We start from the raw sequence: 11,584 nt of genomic DNA on the forward strand, positions 1-11,584 counted from the left end.
AGCTGCTGAGGTCACAGGAAGAGAGGTTTCAGATGGACCGGTCACTCCCTGAGTCACCTGGATGGATGGCCCCAGAGCATGAACCTGCTGATCCTCATCCCTATGGGTGCCTGAGGGCCCCTGGCTGACTCCGTGAGCGGAAGGAGTAGCTGGAGTGAGATAAAACTGCCCAGCGCCCCTCTCATGTACACACTGTTGGAAGCCAACTATGGCATCAGCGATGGAGTTAAGCCCACGCAGCAGTGCAGCAGTGACCAAGGTCTCCATGGCGGCCACCCTGCCAGTGTTGACCTCGGTGCATTGCAATGCCAATGCTATCACCTTAGCCTGAAGATGGATGGACTCCTCCATCATGCTTTGCAATCTGAGGAGTGCAGTGGACAACCCTTCCTGATGTTCCCGAGCTTGTCTTTGCAACTCCAGCAACTGTGACACGACTGAGTCCAGAGGCTCATCATCTGACTCGGACTCAGCAATGTTTTGGCCTCCAACAGTCCTCCGAGTGCCGGGGACCTGGGAAGTCCCTGCCTCTGCCTGCTGTGGATCAGACAGTGCGATGTGCTCACCAGATTGTGATCCTGAGGCTATTCTAAAGCTAGGCCCCACCGAGGTGTGTGTCTCTGCGCTGGCGGAGGGTGTGGGTGAGCGCTGTGATGGGACTTCAGGGAGGGTGCCTTCAGATTCCTCTTTTGGGGTTTCTTCGGAGCTTGCTTGGAGGCCCTGGGTCATGGACTCTGTCAGCTGTTTCCCAGATGTGCCTGTGAAAGCAAGGGGAGATAATTAGTGCATGGCAGTGGCCTGTGAAACAGGACACATCACTCACAGCAATGGTTGTCTGATGGATGTTGCACTTGGTAAAGCAGCGCCGACCTCACCATCAGCACAAGACTGGTCCCGGTCATCGGCAGCCAGCTGGATGGCTCTGTTTTCAAATTCTGTCAGAACTTTGAATTCCAGCATCCCTCCTCCTGTCTGTGACCTCTCCCTCCTGTTGTGGGCCAGTTTGTCCTGCATGGATAGAGATGGGAGAGTGTATCAGGACACCTGCCGGGCCAGATGATAAGTATGCCTGGCCTGTGTGGGTGGTGAGTGGTCCCATGGATGGGATGAGGACAATGATGGTGAGTGTGAGAGGGTGAATGGTGATGACCCTCGCACTGGCAGTGAGTGAGGGCCCTGTGGGTGTGTGATGGGTTTGTGAGTGTGTGAGTTGGGAGTGATGAAAAGTGTGACTTACCCTGGCGGAATGGAGGAGATCATTCATCCTCTTGTGGCACTGGGTGGCTGTCCTCCTCTGCAGGGCGTTGGCACTGACCACCGCCTCCCAAGCCAGGTTGGTGATTTTGCTGCCCATCCTGCAGCCAGAGCGGAGGTACAGCACATCCGGGCGGCCTCCACGGCATCCAGCAGTCGCTTAAGGGACCTGTTGTTGAAGCCGGGAGGCGGGGCTGCAGTCATTTTGCCTTTACTGGTCATGTCTCCCAGGCAGCGGTGGTGAGTTGGTGGCGATGAACGCTTTGCTGGTGGCTGCATTTTAAAGATGGCGGCAGGTGTGATGCAACAGCGGGGCAATGGCGAGCGGGCGAATGAGAGCCAGCCCACCGTGGAAACAGCGTGTTTCACGGGAGTGAATATATAATAAGACGGGCTCGGGAATATACGGTGTGAAAACCCACCATTTTCATTGGTGGGTAGGGCCCCACTTTACCCGCCCACTACCGCATTTAGTGCAATTCTTGGAAAATTCAGCCCCTTGAGTGCTTAGTGACATTTAAAAGTTTAAGCCTTTGCAGTAACAAGCATCATACCAATTTTTACTTTTGAAAATTAAATGCATAAAAGATAAAAATGCCTGTTTTTAAAAATGGACAAAGGCTAACTCATCAACCACCTGGAATGTGACATCCCTTGCATTGCATGTACATTCCAGCCAAGCCAACACAAAGGACTAGTAGACGAGATGTCTGTACTAGCCAGCTCTGGACAAAGACTATTGATTCATCATCTCCAACATTGTGCTAATAGTTCCACAGTTACCTGCTCAAAGTACAGTGGGTTTTAACAAGGGTCCTTAAAGTACACCATTAGCTGAATGGCTCGATCCTGTCACATGACCGAGACTTGAGTTGTTTGAATTCAATTAACTATACAGCTTTTGGATTCTGTCTTCTGTTGTGGTTTAACCTCAGAATGACAATATTTACTAGTGTACAAGGTGGATCTACCAGGAAAGACAGAGGACACAAGAGGGAATGGATAATTACACATGGGTGTTCCCCATTCTGCTACACTAGTCTAACGCTAGTGACCAGAGACATGATGTTGTACAGGTACTGGCTTGGGATCTAGGCCTAGCACATGCTTATAATACATAAAATAAAGTATGAAAAATAAAGAATATGGGGGTTTTATTCAAATTGCTACCCAGGGTACCAGCTCCAAATGTAGTCAGTTGTCGGGTCCTTCTGGATTTTGGGACACCGGATAAGGGGTCCAGTACCAGTATAGCATTGAGGAATTATACTGCTTATACTGTAAGTTTACAAGCAAATTGTTGAATTTTAACATGCTAAGTTCTGAAGGTGTGCAATCTGCCTTTTAACCTAAAGTGTATTAATGTAATCAGTATATTGCACCTGATTGATTAATGTTTAGTATTAAAATGTCACTAATAGTGTTACAAGTGTTAATAAAGAAAATTAGTTCATTTTTTTGCCTGACTGTTAGTGTAACACGACAGGTTATATAAGACAGTTCAAGCAAGCAAGATCTCTGCTAATTAGCAGACTTGGATAGTAAATTCCCCAACAATTTCTTGTTGAGTTAAGGAAAAAGAGTTAATGATTCATCTATGCCTTTTAATTCCGGTTCCTTTATAAGTTTACTGACCACAGCACTCTTCTTATTTGCTGATTAACAAAGTGACCTCATGCATAATATGCGATAAGTGATAGGTACAGTGGGAGTGCACTGGGACACAGATTTATTGTGACTTAAGCTGCAGTAGCACCAAATATCTCATCAGATTATCAGAGGGAGAAAGAAATCCAATTACAGAAATGTTAAATTTTAGAGTTAGAAATTTTTGAAGGAGGAAATGCAAATATAGGGCCAAATCTCCTGTGGAATGGCAATCGCTGTCGGACTGCAACTCTGCTCCTGTTTTCTTACCTCCGACTGGAGCTCCACGTTTCGAGCCAAGTCTTCGGAAAGGACCTGCTGGGAAACGAGGAGCGCAGCTCCTCCTGGATTATTTCAGTTTGTGCAGAGTGACAGAGGAAATGAAGCCACATAACCGTTTTGTGGCACTGGCTGCCGCATACCGGTAAGTTTAAACGTCCCTTTGTTTAAAAGCCACTTTGACAAGCTACAGAGAGAAGGTAAGTGGGCGAGGGAGTAGGATGGATCCGGGCCAGGGGTGAGGGGTGGGGGGTGGGGGGAGGGGGCAGGGGTGGGGGGAGGGGGCAGGGGCAGGTGGAGGGGGCAGGGGCGGGGTTTGCATCTGGTGGTCGGGACAACGTTGGGAGGTCAGGGGGTTTGGGGTGGTCAGTGGGGTGGGGTGTGTTAAGCGGTAGTCAGGGGTTGGAGTTAGTGAGGGTGGGGCAGGGGGTAGTCGGGTTGTCAGAAGGGGTCAGTGGGTGAGGGGTAGTTGAGGGGTGGGGTTAGTTGGTGGCTGGGGGGGCAGTAGTTGTGGGGTCGGAGAATAGATGGGGAGTGGGGGCACTGGGGAGGTAGTCAGGGGTAGGGGGTGGTCAGATGGTCAGCAGAGGCCAGGGGTTGGCGGTGTAATCGGGGGCTGGGGGTAGTCGGGGAGTCTAGTAGGGTGTCCGGGGGGTGGGTGGGGGGGGATGTCAGTAGTATAGTTAACCAGGAATTAGAACTGGTTTAATGGGTCGTAGCCTCCAAGCTCCCTAGTGTCAGATTTGGGGGAACCCCAAAGATGCATGCTAACATTCTCTGGATAATTGCCATGCGCTGGAAACCATTGAAAATGTGGTTTAAATCACACACTTCGGATGCCAGGGTTACACCAATAGTTACCCAGAAAAGGTTTGAAGAATTAAAACCTCTTCTTACTTCTGGGTAACTATTGTAAAGACCCAGACCGATCCCCCCATAGCCCCCTGGCCCCAGGGGACTCCCCCCACCCTTCGCTAACCACCTACCATCCCCCTCCCACAGCATTTCCCACCTGCCAACCTCCCCATGGGATTCCCCCCACCCACATGGGACTCCACACCTGACAACACCAAACCCCACCCCACCGCAGGCCAGACTCTTACTCCCTGACCCGACCCCCCAAACTTCCAACACCCTCCAGCCCCTCGAATATCCAACCCCCCCAACCCCTTCCGATGTCCGACCCCCCCACAGCCCCCACCCCACCGAATGTCCGGCCTGCTCCACCCCGTCCCGATATCAGACACCCAGCGCATCCCTCCCGGATATCCGGCCAAGCCAGCCCCTCCCAATGTCCTAACCCCTCCCCCACCCCCTCCCAATGTCCTAACCCCTCCCCCACCCCCTCCCAATGCCCCAACCCCTCCCCCATCCCCTCCCAATGCCCCAACCCCTCCCCCACCCCCTCCCAATGTCCTAACCCCTCCCCCACCCCCTCCCAATGTCCTAACCCCTCCCCCACCCCCTCCCAATGTCCTAACCCCTCCCCCACCCCCTCCCAATGTCCTAACCCCTCCCCCACCCCCTCCCAATGTCCTAACCCCTCCTCCACCCCCTCCCAATATCCTAACCCCTCCCCACCCCCTCCCAATGTCCTAACCCCTCCTCCACCCCCTCCCAATATCCTAACCCCTCCTCCACCCCCTCCCAATATCCTAACCCCTCCCCCACCCCCTCCCAATGCCCCAACCCCTCTCCCACCCCCTCCCAATGTCCTTACCCCTCTCCCACCCCCTCCCAATGTCCTAACCCCTCCCCCACCCCCTCCCAATGCCCCAACCCCTCCCCCACCCCCTCCCAATGCCCCAACCCCTCTCCCACCCCCTCCCAATGCCCAACCCCTCTCCCACCCCCTCCCAATGCCCCAACCCTCCCCCACCCCCTCCCAATGCCCCAACCCCTCTCCCACCCCCTCCCAATGCCCCAACCCCTCTCCCACCCCCTCCCAATGCCCCAACCCCTCCCCCACCCCCTCCCAATGCCCCAACCCCTCCCCCACCCCCTCCCAATGCCCCAACCCCTCCCCCACCCCCTCCCAATGCCCCAACCCCTCCCCACCCCCTCCCAATATCCTAACCCCTCCCCCACCCCCTCCCAATGCCCCAACCCCTCCCCCACCCCCTCCCAATGCCCCAACCCCTCCCCCACCCCCTCCCAATGCCCCAACCCCTCCCCCCCCCCCTCCCAATATCCTAACCCCTCCCCCACCCCCTCCCAATATCCTAACCCCTCCCCCACCCCCTCCCAATATCCTAACCCCTCCCCCACCCCCTCCCAATGCCCCAACCCCTCCCCAACCCCTCCCAATGCCCCAACCCCTCCCCCACCCCCTCCCACCCAACCCCTCCCCCACCCCCTCCCAATATCCTAACCCCTCCCCCACCCCCTCCCAATGCCCCAACCCCTCCCCCACCCCCTCCCAATGCCCCAACCCCTCCCCCACCCCCTCCCAATGCCCCAACCCCTCCCCCACCCCCTCCCAATATCCTAACCCCTCCCCCACCCCCTCCCAATATCCTAACCCCTCCCCCACCCCCTCCCAATATCCTAACCCCTCCCCCACCCCCTCCCAATGTCCTAACCCACCACCCCCCCACAGCCCTGCCGATGTCCGAAACCCCCCAGCACCCCCCAATGTCCGACCCCCTAGCCCTCCTGATGCCCTACCCACCAACCCCCATGATTGTCCAGCCCACTGCATCGCCTCCCAATGTCCGACACCCCCAGCACCCCCCGAATGTCTGACCCCACCACCCCGCCAACCCCCCAAAATGTTCAGCTCGCTGCACCCCCATCCAATGTCCGAATCACCCCAAAACCGCCCCCAATGTCCAACCCGCTCCCCCCATCCCAGCCGGACCTCTGAACACCCCCGAAATTCCTTCTAACTTACCTCAGGCACTTACCTTCTCCCTGGCCTGTCGGTTTCTGTGGGATCTTCAGGCCAGGATTTTTACCTTGTCGGGCGGGCGTGGTGGGCGTGGTGGGCACGAGAGCGGGCACGAAGCTGACCACGGCCTGCGGTCAGGCCCCCAACACCGATTTCACGCCGGCTAGCTAATTAACGACCAACCAGCGTGAAACGCCCGCTGCAGCACTCAGCGCTTCCAGGGCTGGGGCGGGAGGAGGGCAAGCGCGAGGAAGTTCACGCAACGAAAGAAGACTTCTTTTTATTTAAATTTTTATTTAACTTTTAATTGCTGTTGGAAAACCTCAACCCGCCCATGGACGAGGTTTCCTAAAAGAAAGTCCAAAGGCCACTTGGTCTTCTCGCCTGCTCACCAGCCATAGGGTTGGACGGGCAGCGAAAAATTTCATTCAGTTAGAGCTTTAAAGGCCTGAATATGCCTGTTAATTGTCGACGGGTTCGCTGCCGATTCCAGCGCACGCCTGTCGGCCAAAATATCGCGCGGGATTTTATGCTCGAACGGCTCAGTGCAAATTCCTGCCCTTAAGCTTACCTGCTTTACAGCAACTAGTGCCGTAAGAAAGGGGGCGGGTCCTCCTTCAATTCGACAGTGGTAGGCTTCGGCGCTGGACTTTGGAGACAGGTGCACTGCCTGGATCTCCCCCGGCCTGCGGTGGTGATATTATCTCAGGAATGTACAACGCTTAATATCATTAAAACTCAACCACAAAACAAATAAGGGTAGCAAGCGGGACAAGCTAGTGGGAAAAGAAAAATATATTTGTAAAAAAATTATAAATTATTGGAAAAGGGGGGATTGGAAAGGGGGTGGGGATGAAGTTCATGGTCTGAAGTTGTTGAACTTAATATTCAGTCCGGAAGGCTGTAAAGTGCCTAAACGGAAGATGAGGTGCTGTTCCTCCAGTTTGCGTTGAGCTTCACTGGAACAATGCAGCAGGCCAAGGACGGACATGTGGGTAAGAGAGCAGGGTGGAGTGTTGAAATGGCAAGCGACAGGGAGGTCTGGGTCGTGCTTGCGGACAGACCGAAGGTGTTCTGCAAAGCGGTCACCCAGTCTGCGTTTGGTCTCTCCAATGTAGAGGAGACCGCATTGGGAGCAGCGAATGCAGTAGACTAAATTGAGAGAAGTGCAAGTGAAGTGCTGTTTCACTTGAAAGGAGTGTTTGTCCCTCCGGGACACCCTGGTCCACTCCTCCATCACCCCCTACACCTCAACCCCCTCCCACAGCACCTTCCCATGTAACCGCAGAAGGTGCAACACCTGACCCTTTACTTCCCATCTCCTCACCATCCAAAGGCCCAAACACCAGCTCAATGGTGGTTCTTACAAGCAGATTGCTTCAGCCTCTGTGCCTCTGTTTTGGGGTCACATATAGGTGTGATTAGCCACCTCTTAAAGGATCTACTTTGTGCCCTAGAAGCCATCCACAAAGTCTTGGTGGAGACTGCCAGAGGATGAAGGAAACATGGCATCTGCCAGGATAGCGAGCACACACTGTATAAAACGCTGGTTAGGCCACAGCTAGAGTACTGCGTGCGGTTCTGGAATCCGCATTATAGGAAGGATGTGATTGCACTAGAGAGAGTGCGGAGGAGATTTACCAGGATATTGCCTGGGCTGGAGAGTTTTAGTTATGAGGAGAGATTGGATAGACTGGGGTTATTTTGCCTGGAGCAGAGGAGATTGAGGGGGGACATGATTGAGATGCATAAAATGATGAGGGGTGTAGATAGGGTAGACAGGAAGGAACTTTTCCCCTTGGTGGAGGGATCAAAAACTAGGGGGCATAGATTTAAGGTAAGGGGCAGGAGGTTTAGAGGGGATGTGAGGAAGAATTTTTTCACCCAGAGGGTGGTGGGAATCTGGAACTCACTGCCTGAAAGGGTGGTAGAGGCAGAAACCCTCATAACATTTAAGAAGTATTTGGATGTGCACTTGTGATGCCATGGCATACATGGCTATGGGCCTAGTGCTGGAAAATGGGATTAGAATAGTTAGGTACTTGTTTGACCGGTGCCGAAGGGCCTTTTTCTGTGCTGTAGACCTCTATGACCCTATGACACATGCTTAAAGCATTTGTTGCCATCACATGCAGCTGAACACTTTAGGCTGTAGAGCCCTTCCTGTTGATGAATCTCACTGACTGCTCATTTGGCACCTTGATGGCCACACGGGCGCAATTGATGATGTATTGAATCTGTGGGAATCCAGCAATAGAGATGAATCACATTGCCCTTTGTGCCTGTGAGGTCCTATCTAAAATTGTACATTCTACCCTGCATTCGTAAATATAGCGTCAGCGACTGCGATATGCAATGACATACTGCCTCATAAGAGCTACCACTAAGATCTACTGCCAATCCAGATCCAACATGGATCCCATGTCTTCCCTCAAAAATTGCAGGCTAACCTATAATGTGCTGGCAAGCTCGTTACCAGGCTTAATTGGACATATGCTCAGAATTAGTTGGGTTGCCAGGTCCCATCTTCCTCCCTCGTCATAAGAAATGCTGACTATAAGGACAGCTTCAAAAGTTGGCACTGTAGTATATAGGGTTAACAGATGGGGTATGCTAATGTAAAATGTAGATGATGATGTGCTACTGACACTAGTCAGTCATGTGTTAGGCTCTCAAGGGAGAGTATGGAATCATGCCTAAGAGCTACTTGCCTACTCTGTAACCTGTTTGGAAGTAGTACTAATAAACAAGTGTTAAGCAGATACCAAAGTATGCCTACAGTGTGTTTAAGAGCCAACTCCCATGCTTAGAGTCCAAGGCACATCTCAGAACATGGTGGCAGCTCAGAGCAGGCACAACAGCCAGAAATTATACACACGCCGACCAGATCTGGCCACCAAAATCCTGCCCCATATAGTTCTAAATGTTACATGCAGCATCTTTTTTACCTACTTTGGTCATTGACTTGTGTAATTTTGCCTGTCTGAGGTTCAGACAGGAGTGTAAGAACAATTTCACACAGTTAAAAGTGGTTTCTTCCAACACTTGATTTATTTTGAAACCTTTAACATTTCTATTATAATGATCCATGAATAAAACACAAACAGACAACACTTAAGAATGGAAATTCCATCATATCCTACAACGCTTAATATCATTAAAACTCAACCACAAAACAAATGCTCCATTCTTCAGTAGGTCAGTATGCAAAAGAGCATAGGAAACATAACTTTTCATTCCATCAGCATGCCTGACCTCCTTTGACAAATGTACGTCAGGAGTAGGGGGACATGACTATATTTCCATAGTATGGTAAAGCCGATAAATCTAAACCTTTTGCTGTGCTTTATTTACAAGACAGTTTTATTGATTTCTTCGTTCAGCCAGAGCTATGAATAAATTATGAGGCAGTGACAAACAACTTACATGTGTTGATGAATGAGGAGGGAAGAAACTGGTTTTATGTGCAATTCATTTAATCTTACATTGGAAATTCTTATGGCAAGTTGGTCATTGCTTTCTGTAAACAATGCACCTCCTTCATCTCTCAGCTGCAAGATCAACAACCTCGGCAAGTTTTCCTTCTTAAAATAGATTTGATTAAACTTCTTCCTCAAGAAAAAATGCAAGTCACAAAATAGGTTATTTTTTTGAAGTATATATTTTCATCCTTTCTTGAATAAGAGTTGCTTAAGCCCTATGTTCCCCTCTGTCTATGGAAGGGGAATAAATACATCTGCTCTGGAGAAGTCACGCGGATTTGAAACATTAACTCTCCACAGATGCTGTCAAACCTGCTGAGATTTTCCAGCATTTTCTGTTTTTATTTCAGAATTCCAGAATCCGCAATACTTTGCTTTTATATTACAATAAACACATGTGGCTTGGTTCCCTCAGTATTTCTTAAACCAAGGCAACTGGATGATGGATGGAGTTCAAGTTTAAAACCTAGTAACAAATGTGAATGGAGAGTCTCATCAATTTAATTCACGTCTATAGCTAACGGAATAACTGATAACCAATAGATTAGGGCCATCCAATGGCTAGAATTTACATCAGTTTTCTGAAGGCATTTGATAAAATTTCAGAAGAATTCAAGGAGTTTGTGAAATTAATAGCAATTTGGCTGGCTGGATCAAAATGGATAAAGTGTGTCCAGTGACCAGTGATCCATGGAGGCCTACAAAGGTTCCTTGCTGTGCACATTATTTATATATTAATTGAAGGTAAGCATGTCTTTTCCGAGAATGCCAAGCTATAGGACATGGATAAACATAAAGGAAAGCAACAACATGCAACTGGATATTAATGCAAATTAATTAGATTCCATGGCTCAATTCTTCCCACTAAACATGAGGTGGTGAATATTGTAGCCACTGATGGGTACACAATGTATAAATACTACTGAACAACCTAGTGAAACTGCAAAAAAAAATGATTTGGATATAATCATTGATCGTTTGACTAAACAAATGCGGTAACTTTGCTTGATTACCAATGAGGCTACGTGTAGAATATTATACACAAGTTTAGACAGCCTTTCATCAAGAGGATTTCAGCATTAGAGGTGGTTGAGAAAAGAGTGACAAGGATGATTCCAGGATATAGAATTGTACTTGACAAATAATGGGTCAGTATGGTGGGAAAATTCAGCCTGAGTCCCACAGCAAGATACTCCAATGTGCTTGCATCATTGTGTTAACTAACACATACACATTTTTAACATCTGTCCATTGCATTTCCAAAGGGAGTATGTTGTCCTCAGGCTGGATTTTATGTGCCCCCGCTGATGAGTTTGAAGGTGGTGGGGCAAGTAAATCCACCAGGTGGCCTTCCCGCCTCCAATCTTCCACCCCTGATCTGTCTGAAATTTTACAGGGGGCTGGGGGACTGCCTGCCCACACTTGAGCCTTTTGAGGTCCTTACATGACCAATTAATAGCCACTTAAAGTTCTCATCCTGCTACCAGTAGTATTTAGTTGCACAGGCTGGTTTTAGGCTGGGTAGGAATCTCCTTTGCAGGCCCCTTGGGCCCAGTGGAAGCACCCTTGTCCAAAACCCCATTCCCCCTTTAAAAAAACGCATGGCAGATGCAGTATAATGTGGATAAATGTGAGGTTATTCACTTTGGTAGTAAAAACAGGAAGGCAGATTATTATCTGAATGGCTATAAATTGAGAGAGGGGAATGTGCACAAAGACCTGGGTGTCCTTGTACACCATTCGCTGAAGATAAGCATGCAGGTGCAGCAGGCGGTAAAGAAGGCAAATGGTATGTTGGCCTTCATAGCCAGAGGATTCGAGTATAGGAACAGGGATGTCTTACTGCAATTATACAGGGCGTTGGTGAGACCACACCTGGAATGTTGTGTGCAGTTTTGGTCTCCTTATCTGAGGAAGGATGTACTTGCTACAGAGGGAGTGCAGCGAAGGTTTACCCGACTGATTCCTGGGATGGCGGGACTGACATATGAGGAGAGATTGAGTCGGTTAGGATTATATTCGCTAGAGTTCA

Source organism: Cetorhinus maximus, chromosome 5 (genome assembly GCF_964194155.1).
Source record: "Cetorhinus maximus chromosome 5, sCetMax3.hap1.1, whole genome shotgun sequence".
NCBI lineage: Eukaryota > Metazoa > Chordata > Chondrichthyes > Lamniformes > Cetorhinidae > Cetorhinus > Cetorhinus maximus.